At 47.1% G+C, this 21,966-nt stretch overlaps 1 protein-coding gene across 11 annotated transcripts in view; it reads right to left on the bottom strand.

Annotated features, from left to right (window-relative positions):
* The window catches only part of SYN3 (synapsin III), a 483,026-nt gene that overhangs the window by 105,050 nt on the left and 356,010 nt on the right, over nt 1–21,966 (bottom strand). The window lies entirely within an intron of this gene.

The raw sequence follows: 21,966 nt of genomic DNA, 5'->3' as shown, positions 1-21,966 counted from the left end.
TATATGGGATAGGCAGTATTCTGATGAGGGCTGAGCTGACATTCAATGGATACACACCTGCCTGGCTGTACCCATTATTACAATGGTTAAATACCTTCGTTCCCATTGGTAGTCATTTGTGGGGTGCCTTCCCACCACCTCAGCTTCTCTGGCCTCTCCCTGGGCCAACATCCTAGAATTCCCACCATCTAGCACCTCCAGGGACCTATCCAGTAGCCCTCTGATGGTCGATGCCTGTGCCACACTGTAGGTAAAATATGCTTACTACTCCTCACAGAGGGATGGGAGAACTTTGGCTGGTCTGTTGGCTAGATGCCTGCAGGAGGCCATTGCCATGTGAGTTAGGGTCAAAGTCTGTTTCTTGGGCTCCCAGGCCTGGAACCTGTCAACAGAAATTCCCTCTTGCCACTGTGGGGCATGGTCCTTGCATAATCAAGGGTTAATAGTTCCTCTGCTAGAGGTTAGAAGGCACTGCAGAGGTTATTCCCGTCCACCCGACTCTTTGCACAGAGAACCTTCAGCTCAGAAGGGAAGTCATTTGTTCAAGTCATAGCAAGTTGGTGACCCATCCAAGCCTTCTGACTGTCATGATAGCCAAGGGAACATTTCCCATACCCCAAAGGGACTGTGCCTGGGGTAAAAATCAGGAATTACTGAAGCGGTTTATTTAGTCCATCTAGAGCACAATTTCTCCCAAAATGAAAAGCAAGGCAGTGTCAAGCTGCAATGAGAGAGCTCGGGGGCCAGGGGTGGTAAACTTGAATGCCCGGGGGCCAAGGAGTGACAGATGCCAGGGAGGAGGAGGCAAGCAAAGACCATGAAGACGTTTGAAACATTCTACCCTCGTAGGCTCCCTTTCTGCACCAGGTCCATTTAGCAGAATGGTCATTGTCTTCTCTAGTTTGTGTGGATTTCAAACTTAGCCCTGGCCAGGCACAATCATATTACCCAGTAACCTGGCAGGTACCTATGCAGAGGTCTCGATTTGGCAGTGCATGGGCTGAACGTGGCTTGTGAATCTATTTCACTGGGACCACCCAGTGTTGCTGATCTTTCAAAAACTGAATAAGCTGCTAACATTTATAAAGTGGGAGATTTCATATAAAAACTTGGACATGGGGCTTTTCTTGAATAATTGTTAGGGATCTGGGCACCTGTGCACCTGCATTTCTGTAGGCAGAGCCAGGTCCTTTTAGATGGGGCATGTATTCCTGTTCGCTACCCCACCCCCATTTCCCTGTTGGCTTTGGTCATTCGTTAGCCCAGGGGCACTCAAATTTGCCACCCCTGGCTCAGAGTCTTCTTGCTGCATGAGCTTGCCTTGCTTTTTGTTTCTTGGAAAAGTTGTGCTCTGGATGGAATAAGTAGCCCACTTCAGCATTCATGATCTTTCTCTCCAAGTTCAGGCCCTTTTGGCTATGAGGGATTTCAGGGTCCCAGGCCTGTTGAGGTTGACCAATGCTGTGATTTTGAGGTTCCTCCCCTCCTCTCTGCCCACCTCCCTCCCCAGCAGTGTTATTCTTTCCACTTAGGCTACCCAACTCCTGCCATCCCATTCCCGAGAGCCGCATGCAGACCACGACACTTACAGACACTGCAGAGCACTCACGACGAGAGGGTGTGCATGGGGATTTGCGCATAAGAGACACATTTCTGACTTTAAGTTTGAAGAATCTCAGTCACGTTGTGGGGACTATACAAGATGGGGATGATTGAAAGCAAAGTCCAAATACACTGCCTCGTATGAAGGATTTCATAAAAGACAGCTCACCTCCATGGGGAAAGGGACGGGAGCCATCAGGGAAGGCCTGATGAAGGACGACGTGTTTGAGACGGCCCTTGAAGGATGACTAGGAGCTTGAGAGTTGGGAATTGGTTGGAGTGAGGGGAAGAAATAGTGTTGCAGGCAGGCAGTGGGAAGGGTTGGAGAAGAGGCTGGTGTGGGGAAGGTGTGTGTGCAGCAGGTGCCGCCAGTGTGAAGAGGCAGGTGGGGGATGAGGTAGGACCTCAGGTTGGAGAGACGGGTGGAGCCATGCTTTGAGGACTTTAATTGCCCTGGTAGGAGCTGGGGACCCTATTAAAGTGCAGAAAAGGGAGAGGAGTTGTCAGTAATTTACACCAAGTGAAGGAGGACTGACGGCTTATTTTGCAGAGGGAAGAAAGAAAGGGAAGAAAGCAGATGAGCTTTTGGGCAGAGGTGGGAGGGAAGGGAACAGGCTGACATGCTCCAGCCAGGGGTGTTGAAGAAAGGAGAAGTGTAGAAGCCTGGAGTCATGAAGGTGCTACACTGAGGATCTTGGAACTTCCAGTCTGGAAGAGGCTTTGGAAATATCCAGCCCCATCTCCTCATGCTGCTGTGAAGGACACTGAGGGACTAAGTGGGGAGTGAGGGACATGGATCCTGGGGGGTGAAGCTGAGTTGTTTTATCTTTTACAGTGTCTAACACATAGTATGTATCCAGAAAATTGTGTTGAAATGGTTAAAATGCTGCTTTCTCCCTAGAACTGACTTGATAAAATGGAAAGGAAAGTACGGTTAGCTGGTTGGTTGGTTGGTAGCAAGTCCATGAAGGTGCCATCACTTGCCGCTCCCCTTTGGAGGAAGCCCCCAGATGATTCACTTATGCCCTCACGTGGGATCTCAGTTCCCATGGAGGTCCGGTGCTTGCTCAGGAGTTGGGGTGCAGTGCACTGGGTGGCTCCCCTTTCCTGCCCACCCTCCTCCCAGGCACGTTATGTAAGTGGGCGGGGGTAGCCCGGCGGGCTGGTGGCTTCCTGCAGCAGCGGCAGGGCTGGGCATCCGAGCTGGCACTGTTTAAGTTCACCGCAGCATTCTGAACATTTGGGAACACAGGAAAGGCTGCTTTTTAAGCTCCCTTTGTTTTCAAGGAGGGTCCGGAGCCCACAGGGAGGAGAAAAACAAAACCAGGAAAACAGATGACTTGCTTTGCAAAGACAGTGTGTACATTTGCTTGTGCTGCTCTGAGTCCTAATATACCCCTGTTCCCGTGCACATATGCACACCTACACATCAGACACACCCACAACCTTTACTTACACCTTCCTCGGGCACGCAGACACACCCACAAGCCGAGACTTCTGTGCATATAGATACCACCCTGCTAACGACAGGGGGACATCCACACACGCAGCTGGCAAACGAAAACATGCAACCAGAAACATGGAGATCCCTGTGCAGAGACACACACCAGTACCCACGTGCACACATACCCACGTGTACACCAAAGACATCCAGACACATGGACACATGCAGACATACACACAGAAACTCTGAGACAGCCACTCTCACAGATTCATAGACAGAACACACACATTCTCTCTCGCATCCCTTTTTCTTGCCCTGGCTTCAACTGTACAAACATGGGGAGTATGTTTCCAAGGAGCCAGCTGGCCCCTGGGGACTCTCTGCAGCTTTAGGAGACCCAGAGCTCTCCTCCCCACACACCCTCAGCCTGCTGCCCACTAGGCTCAGGCCTCAGCCCTTTGGAGAAAGTGGGAGGGCAAGATAAAGGTTCAAAAGGCTCCAGGGTGCAGAGGGCAAGTCCTTTTGCCTTTCCCCCTTTCCCTGGGGTGTTTGTATTTCTAGAATGTTCCACTTAGTGTCCTTGTTTAATTAACAAGTTTGAATCCTTCATTCACAAAGTGAGCTCTTCAATATTAAGGAGAACTGAGGGGAGAGAGGCAGGGAGAGACCCAGGAGGGGCTGGTTGGAGCATCCTTGTCATCTGCTTGTCCTGGGGATTTCTGCACGTTCCCAAGTTGGTACCCAAAAGGGGCTGGAGAAAAGAAGTTGGAAGAGAAGATCTGGGGGGAGCGGGGACCTCCACAATTCCTCTGGCAATAAAGGAGATAGGAAGATAAAAAGTCCCGGGAATCTTTAGCTACCATCTGGGAGGGGCCAGATTTCCCCTTCCTGTAACCTGTGCTGTTACTAAGAATATTTCCTTTGCTGTGTGTTCAGTTTCTCTAATTGAAATGGAAAAGCTGGGGCCTTTCCCTGGAGGAAGAAACTCCTTTCTCCCTGAGGAGAGGCCCAGGTGAGCTGGGGGCCCTCTAGGGAGGGACTCAGACCCAGAAGGTTAAGGAGCTCAGAGTCTGGGAGCTGCAAGAGGAAGTCCCCAGGTGCCATCCTTCCAGGGTGCTCCCTGAGTCTGGTGGAATCCAGTACACTCAGGAATCGCTTAGGCTCGAGGGTGGGACCTGTGTCAGGGAGAGCAGAATGGCAGCCCTGAAGGTAGAAGTGGAGGTTTCCCGGTCTTGCATAGATCTTAGGGAAGATTGTGAAATGGATAAAGGTCCAAGAAAATTACATCTAGATCTCAGAGGGCAAGGAAAGAGGCCCAGCTGACATCTGGGCAACATATGTAAAAGCCTTTGCAAACTCTAAGGCACTGTGCAATGCAAAGAATCGTTTGCTGTCTTTGTTATAATGTATACAAACCATCATCAAAATGTTTGTGTTGAGTGGTTGATAATTACAAACGTAGCTGGGAAAGAAACCGACTGGGGCAGATCCCTGGGACAACCAGCTCCGGCTTTGTCCGGCAGGCAGCACGAGGTGGGGGGAGGCTGACCGGCGAGAATGTCTTCTTCTAAGACAGCTAACCTTTTTCCCTAATGGCCAGGCCCCAACAGCTCCTCCTTCTCTATCTTTTGCATCATCCACAGACTTATTTAAACACTTTCTAACGTTTTTTATACTTTTCCAGAGCCGCTCTTGGGAGTCTCTGCTGCAATCTTTTTTTTTTTTTTTTTGTCTTTTTGCGTTTTTCTAGGGCCGCTTCCCAGGGCATATGGAGGTTCCCAGGCTAGGGGTCTAATTGGAGCTGTAGCCACCGGCCTACGCCAGAGCCACAGCAACGCGGGATCCGAGCCGCGTCTGCAACCTATACCACAGCTCACGGCAACGCCGGATCCTTAACCCACTGAGCAAGGGCAGGGACCGAACCCGCAACCTCATGATTCCTAGTCGGATTCGTTAACCACTGCACCACGACAGGAACTCCTCTGTAGCAATCTTGATCGGCTTCTTGGTCTGAGTATCTCTTTGAAACCATGATGGTGCCGCTGACCAATGGGGAGGCCATGTGTGGGGTGGTTAAGAGCATGTGCCATGGGTAGGGCAAGGGCTCAATGATCAGGATGGGGACTAGGCTAAGGAGAGTGGGGCACTTGTCTCAGATACAAAGTTGAAGGGGGTGCCCCCAACTCAGTAATCAAAATACATACTGTAGTGTTTTATATATGTATATATATATACACACACGTGCACACATACACCTTTTTTTTTTTTTTTTTTTTTTTTTTGGTCTTTTTAGGGCTGCATCTGTGGCGTACGGAAGTTCCCAGGCTAGGGGTTGAATTGGAGCTACAGCTACCGGCCTACACCACAGCCACAGCAACGCGGGATCTGAGCCTCATCTGCGATCCACACCATAGCTCAGAGCAATGCCGGATCCTAAAAACTCACTGAGTGAGGCCAGGGATTGAACCTGCATCCTCATAGATACTAGTTGGTTCTTAACCTACTGAGCCACAACAGGAAATGTGTAGCACTATATTTTAAAAAATAAAAATCAACACAAAACAGTTCATGATGAACAACATACAAACATTTAAAATAAAGTCAGGATCTGGCCCTGCCTGTGTAAGATCATACCTCACTTGCTCCATCCTAGCCCTGGCCCTTGTGGATTTGAGTATTGGCTCTGCCTCTTATTCGCCAGGGCACAATTTTCTCTTTTAAAAACTGCTGTATTGGAGTTCCCATCGTGGCGCAGTGGTTAACAAATCCGACTAGGAACCATGAGGTTGCGGGTTCGGTCCCTGCCCTTGCTCAGTGGGTTAACGATCCGGCGTTGCCGTGAGCTGTGGTGTAGGTCGCAGACGCGGCTCGGATCCTGCGTTGCTGTGGCTCTGGCGTAGGCCGGTGGCTACAGCTCCAATTAGACCCCTAGCCTGGGAACCTCCATATGCCGCGGGAGCGGCCCAAGAAATAGCAACAACAGCAACAACAACAACAAAAGACAAAAAAAAAAAAAAACAAAAAAAAACAACAAAAAAAAAACTGCTGTATAGTTTAAATACAGTAGAAGGAATACATCTAAAGAGTAGGGATTTAAAACTGTTTATAGTCGTGTGCAGCTGCAAGACTACCACGTGATCAAGATAGAGGACTCCCACCACTTCAGAGAGTTACCTCTTAGGCACATTGTCATGCTTAAAACCTTTTGGTGGATTTTTCCTGCTGCCAGGAGAAAGATCAGACCCCTTTGTCCTGGCTCCTTTCTGGCTTGCCTTTCTATGGGAAGTCAAATACAGGGGTGCTTCACCTGAAAACTCAGGTCTGTCTAGCACACCACTCTGCCAAGCCTCTTGAGGCTGAACTTCACCCCGAATTCAACAGCAACACTGATACCCAACACTAACGCTAACCCTAGACCAAGAGGCATTTTATGATCATTTAAAGGCCAGACGATGCTTCAGGTGTCTTTTTTTTTTTTTTTTTTTGGCAGCTATTTTGCAATCCTTAGCTCTTCAGGCTTTTACATCATCTGAGCATATCTGCACAGCTCTGCTTAAAGCTTATGACTGGGGAGCCTGAAGTTCCTTTATGGGTAAGGGGAAGAGAATCAAAATTCATCTGGAGTCAATTCGCAGATTCTTCGAGCAGGAAGGATCTTTGGCAACTACCTGATACAAGACAGGCAATACAGGTGGTCAGTCTTTACTAAGGTCTTGGCAATAATTAAAGATTTATCAAACAGCTCTTATGTTCTAGGCATCAAAGTCCTCTTCATTCATTATTTCATTTAGTCTTGCTACCACCCTATGAGGTGGGCACTCTTAAGATTTTTGCTTAATGGATGAAGGCTCTGATGCCCAGAAAGGGTGAGCAACTTGTCCAAGGTCACATAGTAATAAGCGGCAATGTAGTATCTGAATCTGGAGTAATCAGACTATAGCATCTCTACCCCAAAGTCTGTGTTGCCCAAGCCAGAGCCCTTTTTATACCACCAAAGGCAGCATTTAATAGTCTATGAAGTGAGGAATTTGCTTTTGGCTCTTACTTTTACTTCCTACAAAAACAAGTCAGATAGTGAAGGGCCAGGATCTTGTCGCCCCTTCTGTTAGTTCACCAGGCGCCAGAGAGTCGCTGCAGATTGGCAGATGGGGCTGCCCTGGGCAGATAATGGTGTTACAGCAACTCTTGGGCCAGTGGCTTCATTGCACAACACAGGGGTGTTGGGGTATGTGCATGGGTGTTATCCCATGTCACCTGGCACATCATAGAGCCCTGGGTGTTCCAGCACTGGCATTAGGGATGTGGCAGAAGGAGTGGGTGGTGAATCTCCCACGACACTGGAGACGGCAGCTTACATTAAGAAAAGACACTTGAACTGGCCACATGGACATGGGTTATTCTCCCCACTGGGCAGCGTGCTCTAGCCATTGGAGCCCTTGCCTAGACATTTAGAATCTGATAGCTCTGTGACTTCAGGAACATTACTAACTCGTTTGGGGTCTCAGAGACTCATCCATAAATGAGAACTGTGTTTATGAGTGGGCAGTACTTGGTCAATCCTAAATTAAAGGGAAATAGCAGTGTGACCTTGGCCAAGTTATATTCCCTTTGGGGTCTTGCTTTTTTGTGTGTCAACTGTCAGGGATGGGCCAGATGATTTCCAAAGTTCCTTCCTGCCCTCCAATTTGGCAGCTGTGGGTCTGTAGCTCTGTACTCCAGGGTTTGGGGCAGGACATCCAGTGCTGGGGCACAAGCCCTCTAGGCATCTGTTTGGAAGATGCCCTCCTTAACCTTCTCTTTCCTATCTATTGTTCAGCTTGGCTCAAGGATTGATATATTACCAGTAGAGAAATAAACCAAAAAGCCAGGGCAATCACTGCTTCATTGTGTTTTCTTAATCTCATCTTCTATTTATGTAATGCATGCAGAGTTCGTAGGACCCAGGACTGCTGTGGACGTCTTTGGCACTCCTTTCCATTTGTTCACTGGGTAGTTATAGATAGTGATATAGTGCATGTCATTTGGCCAGTACTTGATAATTTATCTAGTGGTCAAGAGTATTGGCTATGAAGCTATAGCCCTTGGGTTCTATTCCAGTTCATCCACAAAGAGGTGTATGACTTTAGGCAATGACTTCTTCTACTCTGTACCTTGGTTTCCTCATCCATCAAATGGGAAATATAGCATTTTGCCCCATAGGGCTATTCCAGGGATTAACAGATTTGACATCAGGTGAAACACTTAGCATTAGGGCCAGAGTAAGAATTAATGCATCAGCTTTTTCTTTCTTTCTTTTTTTTTTCTTTTTAGGGCCACACTTGTGGCATATGGAAGTTCCCAAGCTAGGGGTCCAATCGGAGCTGCGGCTGCCAGTCTATACCATAGCCACAGCAAGGAGGGATCCAAGCCACGTCTGTGACCTACACCACAGCTCACAGCAATGTTGGATCCTTAACCCACTTAGCTAGGTCAGGGATCGAACCCGCTTTCTCAAGGATGCTAGTTGGGTTCATTTCTGCTGAGCCATAACAGGAGCTCCATACTTTTAAGAAGCATGTTGTATTTATTTTCTGACTTGACACACCCATTGACTCTATGATGCTGGTATGATTTTGCTACCCCTATTTTTAGCTGAGGGAACAGGTGCAGAGGGGCAGAGCACCTGGTTTCTATCCCAGGGTTTCTGAAACCAAGGAGAAGCTATCTTCTACTATCATCCAAGGACTCTTGTGGAATCAAAAGGCTCTGAACTATGGTCAGCGTCCTATCAAAGTACTTGAGGATGTATCTCAACACGTCACTAGTTATTTGTGTTTTTTAAATATATTTAAAAATTATACTTGTATGACTATGTGGATTCATTTGAACATGATATAAAATATGCACACGATTTACATTTTAAAAGATGGACTTAAAAAAAAAAAAAAGAAAAAAGGAATAGGAAAGCCCTCTACCCGGGGTGAGATTTGAGCAGAGATTGGCATGAAGTTTATTCTCACACTTTCTTCCTGCCACCTAATCTTGTCCCTCAGGGGTCTCTTTACATCCTCTGTTGAGACCCAGAGAGCCCTTGAAACCACTAAGCAAGGTCTCTGAGAACGTGTAGGAGGGGAATTAAAATGAGTGTGTGGGCAGGCAGAGCAGGCTCCTAAAGGGAGGACAAATGAAGAACAGAAGAGAGGCTGAGAGGAGAGAGGTGTAGTGAAAAGAGAGCAGAAGGACCCATGTTCAAATCCCAATATTTCAAAGCTCCAATATTTTAGTTGCTGGACGAAGCTGACCTTGAGCTTAAGCTCCTCATTTGTAAAATGGGGATAACAATGCTTATGTGCTCAGAGCATTAACAAAGAGAACATGCTTAAAGTAAGAGATAAGACAGATGGTGGGAGGGAGAGTTCAGCTCCATAAACATGATGAGTACCTACTATGCACCCAAACTCTGCTAGGCAGGGAAATAGAGAGGAATCTTTTGGAGCTGCTCTCCTTCAGGGATCTCGCCTTTTACTGAGGGGACAAGAGTCATAACAGAGGGCCCTACAAGCCAGACATCCAAAAGGCCAGACACTGACTGTGGAGAGGGTTTGGCAAAGGGTTTGGTACTCTCCATCACTCCCGGAAGCTGTAACTGGAATAAAGGTCCTTCTTCTGGGTGCCAGGTGGCAGCTGTCCTGCCAGGTGAGTGTCAGGAGCCCCCAGGGTGCCTTTTCTGCAGCTCTGTCTCTATTTAACTCTTCCAGAGGAATCCTTTCCAGTCCAAACAAGCAGAGAGCTCTCCAGGCCTACAGACAGACACACACACAGACACATGCACAGGAAACAGCGAGCTGCTGGGCAGATTATTTTTGTTTTCCCCTCACCACCACCACCAGAGCAATCAATGACATTCCTTCCCCTCCTAAACAAACACGTTTGTGTACTGGAGCCTGCCAGGAAGTGAAGAAATCCCCTTTGGAAGAGCACAAGCAGCCTTTCTCCACCTCCAGCCTGCTCCCTCCTTCCACTCCTGGGGAAGCTGCGTGGGAGCCTCCCAGGGTCAAAGCCCTGATGACTTTCTCCCCTCTTTCTGCTCCCAGAAAGTGGAGGGAGTCGGGGAGCAACACAGGGCAGGTCTCTTTTGGAATCACGGAGCCTCTATACCTCCCAGGCCCCTCCCACCTCCAACTCCAGCTAAATTCTTGAGAAGGATTTCAAACATCCTGGTGTGAAGTGGTTAGGGGGCAAGAGGATATGGGGGGAGAAGAGCAGTTTCCAGATCTGAGAGAAAATACAAAAGGAGCACCATCAGGAGGGAGCTCGGACACAGTAAAAATGGGTGTTTTGACAGTGACATTCTCTCCTCTGGAACATTTTTCTTAAAAATTAAGAAGGTACCCCATATTCTTCCTGAAGCCAAAGAACAGTTAAAAGAGAGCTAAGGGCTAGAAATGGCAGAAAAATATCCCCTTGTATCTTAAACTTGGCTGTGTTAACTTATTGCTCTAAAAGGAACATGTGCTTTCATGTTTGTTTAATGTTTGTGAGGTTGGATGATACTTCTGGAAAGTCAGCTGGTAGTTTTTTTTCACTCTAGTTTGTCCTTTCTCTCTTGAGACCCTTCTGGATTTGAACCACTTGGCCATGCTGTGGTCACTGCCCCAGGAAAGGGAAGTGACGAGAGAAAGCAGAGAGGAGAGGAAGCACCTCCTGGCTTTCGAGTTTCAAAAACCCAAGTCCTTAGGAGAACCAGATTGACTCCTGGTCTAGTAGGCTACAGATTTGGGAGAAATACGGTGAGTGAGAGCAAGGCTTCTCACCTCAGATGAGAAAAAGGATTCCTCAGATTGGGGGGAGGGGACAGATGAGGAGGTTAAAGCATTAGTGGGGGGCAGGAGATGGGGAGCTGAACCTGCTTCCCAAGCATGAGCCCTGGGGTAGGTGGCAGCCCCCAAGGAGGTTCTGTGGGATTCAGATACAGAGGGGACCAGTGTACTATTTCCTGGCAGTACACTCTATCACTAGAGAGGGAGCAAGATTCTAGAGAAGAAATGGCTACATGAAATGCCTGGTGGACAGAGCCTCCAACAGGATTTCCTGTGCCTTATAAGGTCTGAGAAGAGCAGAAAGAATCCTGTGCATCCAGGAGGGGCACACATGTAGCAGAGCGGAGGCTGGGATGAATTGGACCCAATCTATATGGACCATCAACTGAACACCACAGGGCAATGTACGTCTCTTGGACCAATGAGACTGACATTGACTCTTGCCTCTCAAACCATGAGAACTAACGTCAAGCTCCAAAACTTTGGCACACCTCTGGGAGAAGGAGCGGGATCCCCAAATTTCTGAGTTTTGTCCAGGCCGGTGCTTAAAATGGGAAATAAATTGGATTGTAGGAAAATCCAGCTCCGTTTTGTGCACGAGTCCTCCTGAGATGGTGGTGGACTGAGATGCCTACCCACTCGCTTGCTTAGTGCTAGCAATGGTAATAGCCGTTTATGCCTCAGTTTTAAATATTTCTTGAGCACTTCTCTGCACCAGCAATTTTTGGGATAATAGGTGCATAAATACAGAACAGAATGTACTATTAGAGGTGCTCCAGGAGGGCTGTGAATGCACCATTACAGAAGCAGGAAGACTGTGAGAAGGTTTCCTAGGCCCTGCAGACTCTGGGTAAGGTTTTTTCATGTATGAGTGGAGGACTGAGGCACTTCCGATGGGACTGCCTTCCCGAGCAGAGTCTGAGAAACGAATAAACAATGGGAAGAATGGAGGCAGATATTGTAGGAATACAGTGATAGCACATAACAATGTCCCCTCTCCCACCATGGTCCCGCTTTGGAGGAGACATGATAATGGCGGGTAGTTTAGGCAGAGCAGTTGGTATGAGTGAAGACCTATTGGGCTTGTGGGAGGGATTTTTGGTGAGCAGCTCTGCCCAGACAGTAAGAAGTTCTCAGGATGAAAGACAAGGTCTGACTCCTGAAGTCCGCCTCGTGCTTGGCTGGGGAATCTTCTCAGGTTGGAGTTAGCCCCGATCTGTACATCCATCACTGGCAAAGCCTTGGGGCTGGGCTGGCCAACTGTTAGGAGTGTCTGAATTTTTTCTCTTCCACTTAGTCTCCATGTCACTAGAAAACTGACCTTTGCCCTTGGGAGCTGCCGTCAAAAATATGCCTCTTCCCATCTATGAAGACCAAATCCAAGGGGTCCCTTGGTGGTCTTTCCTCAGAACCTACTGAAGGTTCTTCCTTTAAGGCCACAGACATATGAGGCTGGGCTGGAGTTCCCGGTCACTTTGCAATGACTTTTTGGTGATGCTTGGATTAGCATCAGATAGACTGAACCATATGGTGAGAAGGTTATTTTCTTTTCAAGTACTTTTGGAGCCTTCAGATTCCAGCAAGGAGAGCCTCAGTTTGGTGCTCCTTAAGTGTCTGCCACAGCTGCAGACTTCTTGGACTGCACAGCAGACAAGAGTATCTGGCACAAATTTCATAATGTTGCTTTGTTTTTAAACCTTTTTTTGTGGTTATCTTCTTTTGTTTATGGCAGGAGATACTGGTTTTTCCATTTATGGTAGTCATATTGAGTTTCTTTTACAATACATTTAAGTTAAAATGGATCAAGTTTAAAGAATGATCAATAACTGTATGAATTATATAAATTATAATATAGATACTACATAAATATGGTATAAATTATAAAGTTGGTGACTAATGATTGGCATTTGAGGAAAGTAGGACTTAATTAAACTTTTGGTCCCAGTGAGCATTCTGCTCTCAGGGGGCATTTGTGGAATATGTCTGCATTTGAGACTTGACTTTGTAAGGCCCTCTTTGGGACTTAATGACCTTGGGCAGGTTAATTTCAAAGCCTTGGTTTCTTTAGTTGTAAAATGGGAATGGACTGCTACCTGCCACCTGCCTTGGGGGGCTGCTGCAAGGATTTAGTGATATAATACACACAGAGGAGAGGCTGAACATAGACCCTACACACAGCAAACACTATGGTGAGCAATTATGGTTTTTGTCTTGGTTAGGAAAGCACTCTTGACTGCTGAGGTGCTGACAGTCATTGGTCATACAATGTGCCTGAATTCTTCATTCTTTCCTATGGTGAGTTTTAAGTGAAACCAAGAGGCCCTGGGCATGGAGGAAAGTTGGAAATAAGGAAGCAAATACTTCCTGATCATCTACAGTACTATTTTTCATCACGGTTCCTAATTCTCCACCCTTCTCTGTCCCAATACCTTTCGGCAAGGAACTGTAAGTTCTTCCACCAGAGGAGCAATATGTGTCCTTTCCTTAATTTGGGGCTTAGCCCTTTGACTTGCTTTGGCCAATAGGATACCAGTAGACATGACAAAAACAGTGGCTGAATGTGAGCTTGAGTGCTTGGGTGTGGCCTCTTGTACTGCTGCATTGGCTTTGGAGAACGTGCCCAGCTGGCTTGCTGGTCTGTGTGCAGCCAAGCCCAGCTAGCCCCAGTCTAGATCAGCCAATTCCCACCCAGCCAGTGAGAGTGAGATTAATGGTTATTTTTTAAAAGCCACTGAATTTTGGGGTGTTTTGTTAGGCATCATAGTCAGGGCACTAAGATGCTGATGACCCCTGCTACATATCAGCTCAGGTGCTTTCACTTAGGTTATTTAATTTCATCCTCCAACATCCCTGTTTACTGATGAGGAAACTGAGACTTCATAAGCCCTCCTGGTCCAAGGTCATGCAGAAAGGAAAGAGAAGAGCTTGGAGGTGACCCTGTTCTGTCTGACTCCCAGGACATGTCTTTCCACTACATCATGGAAGAATGGGGTGGTGGGGGGATGGAATGCAACGTGACTGGTTTCACAGCTGGGCTTCAGGCTGGGCCCATCTACAGTCATCCTTGGGACCACGCTGGCCAACATCATAAATCTAGGCTTGTGACATCACAGGATGACTCAGGCAGGAGGTGGCAGGGCAGGGAAACCCTGGTGAAGGGCTGCTCAGTTATAAAACCTCAGTCTAAATAGGGACAGGGCGGTAACATTAGTAGACAGGGCAGGGCCATAGAATTGGGTGGTTTGGGTCGAATAATGACTTGAAATTTATTTTGGAAAATATTTTCCCAAGTGTCTCACTGAGCCTTGTGGGAATGAGAAATCAATGGGGAAAGCCAAGAGGGAAGGCTGACAAGGTTGGGAAGGCAAGGTCAGCAGGCTGGATTTCATAAAATTCATGGCATCGGATGTTCCCGGGGGGCTGCCATTTTCCCCTCTTACCTTAGACTGACATTAGGGCAGTGATTCTCCCCTGGGGACAATTTTCCCCTTCAGTGAACATTTCCCAATACCCAGACGTATCTGTCACAACTAGAGAGATTGCTACTGGCATCTAGTGGGTAGAGGTCAGGGATGTTCCCAAACACCCTCCAATGCACACGACGGTGCCCCTTCTCGGTCTGCTTAAGCGGCTGTATAACCAAATACCGTAGGCTGGGCTGCTTAAGCAGCACCCATTTATTTCTCATAGTTCTGAAGGCTGGGAAGTCCCAGATCAAGGTGCTGGCAAATTTGGTTCCTGGCGAGGGTCTCCTTCCTGGCTTTTAGACAGCTGCCTTCTCGCCGTGTGTTCATATGGCCTTTCCTAGGTATGTGAGTGCGAAAGAGGGAGAAACCCCTCTCTCTTAATAAGGATGCTCTTATAAGGGTCCCTTTTCTTATAAGGACATTAATCCCTTCATGAGGGTCCCACCCTCTTGACCTCATCTAAGCCTAATTATCTTACAAAGCTCTCAATTTCCTTCTCCCTTTCTTTCTTCCCTTTTTTCTTTCTTTTCATCTTTCTTTCTTCCCTTCTTTCTTTCTTTCTGTGTGTCTGTCTGTCTGTCTTTCCTCTCTTTATGGCTGCACCCATGGCATATGGAAGTTCCCAGGCTAGGGGTCGAATTGGAGCTACAGCTGCAGGCCTGTGCCATAATCATAGCAACCCACAGCCACAGTAATGCAAAATCTGAGCTGCGTCTGTGACCTAGGCCTCTGGGATCAAATCTGAATCCTTGCAGAGACTATGCTTAGTACTTAACCCACTGAGCCACAGTGGGAACTCCTAACCCCCCTTTCAAATATTGGCGGTTAGGGCTTCAACATATGAATTTTGGGGAGACACAAACATTCACTTCATAATACTCCCCAAACAAAGATTTAGCCTGTCTAAAATATTAATAGTGCCAAGTGTGAGAGTCTTCATTAGAGTACTATGGTTAAGAGCATATTTAACCGGAATGTAAAAGAACTAGTGTGGCTCCTGACTCTGTCACTTATTTTAAGACTGAGATGAAAATTCTATCTACCTTTAGGGTCATCAAGAGGATCACATTGGGGAGTTCCCGTCGTGGCGCAGTGGTTAACGAATCCGACTAGGAACCATGAGGTTGTGGGTTCAGTCCCTGCCCTTGCTCAGTGGGTTAAGGATCCGGCGTTGCCGTGAGCTGTGGTGTAGGTCTCAGATGCGGCTCGGATCCTGCGTTGCTGCGGCTCTGGCGTAGGCCGGCAGCTACTGCTCCCATTGGACCCCTAGCCTGGGAACCTCCATATGCCTCAGGAGCGGCCCAAGAAATGGCAAAAAAAAAAGAGGATCACATTGGGTCTGAGCAACAATAGGCTCCTGCCCCCTCCTCCCCCAGTCCTCACCTCAACATAGATACTCAACATAGAACAGCCAGGTTTCTCATGGCCCAGGGATAGTATGCATTCAAGTGCCTCAAGGTCCAAGTATGCCTAGTTCAGAAGCCAAGCCTAGAAAGCTAGTTCTTTGTCCATGAGCCATTTCTGTGCATCCACATCTGGGATGTGAGCACCTTTGCTGGAAGTGACTTTAACATTAAAAAACTTTTTGTTTTTTTCTGATTGTCTTACATCCTTACAGTCATCTTTAAAAGTTTTGGGGGCATAACACAATAGTGAATGCAAATGATTATATACAACCAGGCAAACTGAGGTTTCCATAAAAATCTAGTTTTACTAAAGGAAACATATTTTGGGTGGGGGTGGGATGAACAGGCAGCTCTCTTCTAAGAAGCCAAAGCTCAGTCTCACAGAATCATGCTACAGAAATTTATTACACAATGATAGAATGTCAGAGCAGGAAGTGACGTCAGAGACCATGTTGTCAGACCCCCTCATTTTGCATTTGAAAAACTGAGGCCCAAAAGGGGGGAGAAGCTTCCTCAGGGCCACACCCTAGTTACCAACGGAGAAGAGATTAGAACTGAGGGTTCCTGACACCCTGTCCAGGGTGGTTCCACCTCACTGCTGCTTTTTGTTAAAAGGAGTCCCCATCAGGTTAGATGCCAAAGAATAGATGCTTTCCCCCTAAGTTCCAAGTTCAGCTTCACACTAACCAAGATTTTGATTTTAGAATCTTCTCCTGCACTAGGGCTTTAGTTGTATTTCTCTTTTTCTCCTCTTAGCCTGGAGGTAATACTGAAGCAATTCCCTCTGTGGGTGCCTCGCTCTGTATGTAAACACATGTCTACCATATTCACACAGGCACACACATTTGTCATTCCTTCCCAGAATGACTTAATGATTTCCATGTAACCAATATGTTGCAGCTGTTGGCTTCCTTCAGGCTGAAGCACTCAGAAAATCATCAGTTATCAAGTTGCCTTCCCGCCACTGACTTTCCCAGCCTGGATACATTTTCCCCTCATTCTTTAAACAAACAAACAAATAAACAAAACAAGGTAAGAACAAAGTAAGAAAAAGGTAAGAAAACAAGTAGGAAAAATATACTGAGATCCTACTTCCAACCAAACCCAGAGTTAGCAGCTCTGGAGGGTCTGCAGGGTTCAGGCTATTACTGAATATTGGGTGGAGGCTTCCAACAGGAATACTTTAAGTTTGCCCATAGGTGGAAGACAGCTTCCAATCAGGAGGGTGAAAGGCTGGGGGTCGGGAGTTGGGAAGTGAGCTTGGAGGACAGTGAGTTGAGTGAATGTGGAAAGAAAGTCTTGGATGCAAATTCTGACTCAGCCTTGCACTAGCTTTGTGATCTTGAGACAATTGTTCAACATCTCTGAGCCTCACTTTTCAAGCCTGCAAATTCTGTGCTCACTGGGCTATGGAGGAGTAGAGTGAGCGCTCCCAGCTTCCTTTCCCATCCCTTGATCTCTGGCCCACGGAATCCAACTAGTGATACTTGTTCCATGAACAATTGACATTGAACCAAGGGTGCGTTTTTTGAAATGTAATAATGTGGAATGTCCTCTTGTTTGCATTTCCTTGCGTGAAATCTCCCTGTGACTTGCTGAGCATGTGCTCATCCTGGGAAGGATAAGGAATGCGACAGCAATGAAGCATTCCAGCAGCTAACATTTATTAAGCACTTCCCATGGGCTGAGCATTAAATCTCCATCCTCTCATTTAATCCTCTTAAGGGCTTACGAGGTGGGTTCTATTATTTTCCCATTTTACAGATGAGCAAACTGAGACTTCCTTAGTCCAGAGTCAAAAAGCAAGCAAATAAGTGTAATGGGGGGGGTCTCTATCCAGATTTTAATATTCAGAGTAGGAATTTTTGAGCCTTTTATAGAATCATAGTATCAAGTGAAAACAGACTTTTCTTTTTTTTTTTTTTTTTTTTTTTTGTCTTTTTGCCATTTCTTGGGCCGCTCCTGCGGCATATGGAGGTTCCCGGGCTAGAGGTCGAATCGGAGCTGTAGCTACCAGCCTACGCCAGAGCCACAGCAACGCAGGATCCGAGCCGCGTCTGTGACCTACACCACAACTCACGGCAAACGCCGGAACCTTGACCCACTGAGCAAGGGCAGGGATCGAACCCGCAACCTCATGGTTCCTAGTCGGATTCGTTAACCACTGCGCCACGACGGGAACTCCAACTTTTCTAAATTACTTTTGATGGTATTGAAATATGGGGAGTGGGATGAAGAGTTTCTTTCAAGGGATAGAGTGGGTATCTCTTCCGCTTTTTAAAAAATGCTGAACCATGAAGCGAATGCCCGTGGGTGGAAGCTATGGTGTAGGGATGTCCCTGCCAGAGAGAATGAAGAACAAAGTCACCGTCTCCACCTCAGGGGACTGTGGGAAGAAGACAGAGAAATGCAAAGGGTGAGAAGTGGGGTTTACCGACATTGTCTCTGAGCTGAAGTGTCAAGGCAGGGGAACTTCTTGGGTTGTGCAGAAAACTCATGAGGAGGGTGGGGGGCTTCTGCCCCACTGCTGTTTGGGATTCTGGGAAAAGATCTCCTTGCAGAACCCTCCCCCATACTCTGTCAGTCTCAGCCTGAGAGAGCCTGCGTTTGCTCTCAGAGCTATCCTCAATTCTTGAGTGACATGCAAAGAAACCAGAGGCTTCTCTAAGTACTAAGGGGGATTCAGAAGTTAGCAGAGACTTGGGGCAGCGCTCTCGCTGAGAAAGGTTGCCACCATCAGGCCAAGTGACCCTTCAGCCAGAGGCCACTCCTATCCAGGCTGCCCAGGCTGGAAACCATACAAGAGCCCAGGCACACCTCAGAGGGCTGGAAGTATCAGCAAGAGCAAGGTGGGGCTTGGTCAGCAAGGGTAGCAGGAGGCCATGCTCCTGGGGTCCTTGTCTGTGCTCAGTGGACAGATGCCCAGGAGTCATGCTCCAGTGTCACTCATCAGCCAAATGTCTAGGACAAGATCATGCTGACTGCTCCTCAACAGCTGCCAGCCAACCATGGCCAAGTTCAAAACTGTATCCCCCCTGGTGGAGACCAGCCAAGGACAATTATGAGGCTGGAAGACCTCTACCCTCTCTCGCCTTGCCCTCAATGCCCCCTACCCAGTGTCCCAGAGACACAGGTGGTCTATAAACCCAGATACCATCCTGGGGAGGAGAGAGAGGGCAAGAGTGAAAACTGGAGAGCATTTCCCTAAAGGAATCAGGTCATCTCAAAGAGACAACTTCACCCAGCTCTGCTGGGGACTGAGAACTGGGGGTAGACTGAATTTTCTAAGCCGAAAAGAGATTGTTCAAACTACAAGAGGCTGAGATATCAAGTTTCTCCACCATCTGTGGGGTGAGGATGCTTATGAAATTATAGAAGATAAATTTTCTTTGCACATCTGAGGGTAGATATAATATAAAACTGACTCCCTCTACATAATTGTTATAACAGGTGCATAATAAATCCTTGTGAACAAATGGATACAAGCATGAATACATGAGAGAATGTAGAGTTAACTGTAAGACTTTCTTAGTTCCTGCTTAATACCTTTATTATACTTTCTTCAGGGTCTCAGAAGCAAGCAAACAAAACACACTCAACCAGAATACAAATGATTTGTATCAGAAAATAAGAGGCACTAGAGCATTAGCCAATATATAACACAGAATAGTAGACTAATGCGATATTAAATATGGTTTAAGTGCATATTCGTAATAGACTGGGGGAAGTTTCTGGCAATTCTCTCACATGACATCTAATTTTTAAGTTCATTACTAATTTCAGAGTCCACTCACAGTCCTCTATGATCCCAAGCAACACAACTCAGTGGGGAAGTAGGACAAAAGTGTCAGGGTCTCCTTAGAACTTAGCCTTATGTCTGTGTCAGGGACAAGGGTGGGTGCTGAAAAGTAAGGATATGTACAAAGATGAGAGCATAATTTCCCCTGCAGGAGCCATAACAGGCTACATAGAGGACATTGAGCTGGACCTTGAAGAATGAGTGGTTGTCTCTCTGATGGAAAAAGTAGGGAAGGGCATTTCGTGTACAGGGAACAGCATATGCAAAGGGAAGTATGAGGAAGCACAGTATATTCAGTAATTGTAACACTTGGTGACATCTAGGAGGACAGACCCAATTAATAGTGCCAGTTATTATACAATGAATATTCACAAATCATGTGCTTTCCATGCATTAACCCATTCCATTTTGATGATGACTCTGTGAGGTAGATACTATTATTCTCACTCTATGGATAAGGAAGCTAGGCTACCTGTTCAAGGCCACACAGCTAGGATGTGATATAACCAGGAATCAAACCTAAGGAGTATGTCACACTATGGTAACCACTTCTTTGTATTAACTCACTTAATCCTTAGAATGATGCTCTCAAGGGTAGGTACTGGTATTGTAGAGGCACAGAGAGGTTAACATGTCCAAGATCACACAGCTTGAAAGTAGAGGGACAGAGGTTCTAACTCCGCCCAATTCCAGAGCCCACTCCTAAGCCTGTGCCCTGCAGCCTCCAGGGCACTGACAGTACTGCATGGAAATTGCCAGTTTATAGCTGATTCCCCCTTTAGGCCTTGGGCTGCTTCAGGGCAGGGACCGTGCATGATTGTTTGCCACCAAATCTCCAGTGTCATCAAACACAGTGTCCAGCATAGGGTATTTGCATTTTAAGCCATTAAGAGACAGTACATTAATGTTACCAGGAGCCCAAACTCCAGAGCCAGCCTCTCCAGGTCTAAACCCCAGCTCAGAACTTCTAGCTCTGTAATCTTGGGCAGGTTCCTTCACCTTGGTGTGCTTCAGGGTTTCTTTATCACTAAAATGGTGATAACAGTACCAGCTTCATTGGCTTGTTGTGGTACCTGACTTAGCACACATAAAGCATTCAGTTGAAACTCTCATATAATTTATTTTTATAAGTTGTCGTTAGCATTCTTGCTACCACCTGTCTCCTGTTGTCTGCTTTAGGGAACAGGAGGACATCATATAACTAAAATCATCTGTAGTTTTTATCCCAACAAGTTTCAGGCTGAAGAATACAGGAGTAATTCATCAGTCTTGGACATGTATCATGACTGCTGACAGACAATATCTGGCTCGAAATAGCCTTTAGAATGCTCATCGCTGGCTTCTGGATCCCACTTATCTCTATATTACATGTGTTTACTGTTTTGCTGTGCCATATGCTACCTGAGTGTATGGTTTAGGGAAATGATGCAGGTTTAAATTTTTCTCTGCCATGTAGTAGTGGAGTAACTTAGGCAAGTTTCCTTATCTCAGCTGGGTCCACAGTGAAGTGGGGATTATATAATAGAACCTGCCTCAGAGGTGCAACTTCAGGGGAATAACCTAAGTATTTGGCATTGTGCAGGCACACAGCAGACTCTCAACAAATGTCTGCCCTTCCCTCACCATCTCAGTGTTTGTGTCTTATTCATTGCTGAGTCTCCCACAATGCCTTGCGGAGAGTAAGTGCTTTACACAATGCTTGATGAATGCTTGAAGGAAGGCTTGTTAAATGCCCTGAGATGGATTGAGGATGTTAAAGAGAGTTGCGAGGGAGGGAGGAATAAGGGAGAGTGGGTGGGGAGTCAGGAGGGGATCTTTCCATTTTTACTGTAAACATAGCCCAAGCCAGGCAGAGTGGGTGGGGAGGAAGGCAGTCTGGGAGGCCCCCAGAGTTTGGGAGGAATTGGAGGAAGGCGGTGGGTGAGGAGTGGGTGGGGGCTCCTGGGCTGGCTCTGCTGGCAGCCTGGCCTGGGCTCTGTGTGCTCACAGTCAGCTCATGACCTCCCTGGACACTGCTGGGTGCACAAGGCACTCAGTTGCCAGCGCCTGGGAAGCAACTGTGGGCGAGCAGGGCTGGAGAGTAAGCCTGTGTGTATGAGAGGAAGGGGACCCAGTCCTGCTGAGGCTGGGGCTCTGGGAACAGGCTCGCCCTGCCCTGGCAGGTCAAAAGCCAGGCAGCTGACATCCCCTCCGTAATTATAAAAATATATGTTTCATGCTTGTCAAGGGCTTTGTAATTCACACAGCCTGTGGGATGACTACGAAGTTGCCCAACTGATCCATGAGGCATTATGATCAAAAGATGCCATTACCCCATGCGAGGAGCTTCAGGACGCCAATGGGACTTCGATGAACATGCAGTAGGGGTGTGTACAGAGATGAAGGCACAATTAACGTTCCCTGCAGCTACAGGTGACATTGAGCTGCATTCTGAAGAAAGATGTCCATC

Source organism: Sus scrofa, chromosome 5 (genome assembly GCF_054392235.1).
Source record: "Sus scrofa isolate SSC_HxYL_T2T_F1_AM1 chromosome 5, Sscrofa_HxYL_maternal_Yorkshire_Landrace_v2.0, whole genome shotgun sequence".
NCBI classification, from domain to species: domain Eukaryota; kingdom Metazoa; phylum Chordata; class Mammalia; order Artiodactyla; family Suidae; genus Sus; species Sus scrofa.
The sequence above is the reverse complement of the archived record's forward strand: the minus strand, read 5'-3'. Positions and strand labels throughout refer to the sequence as shown.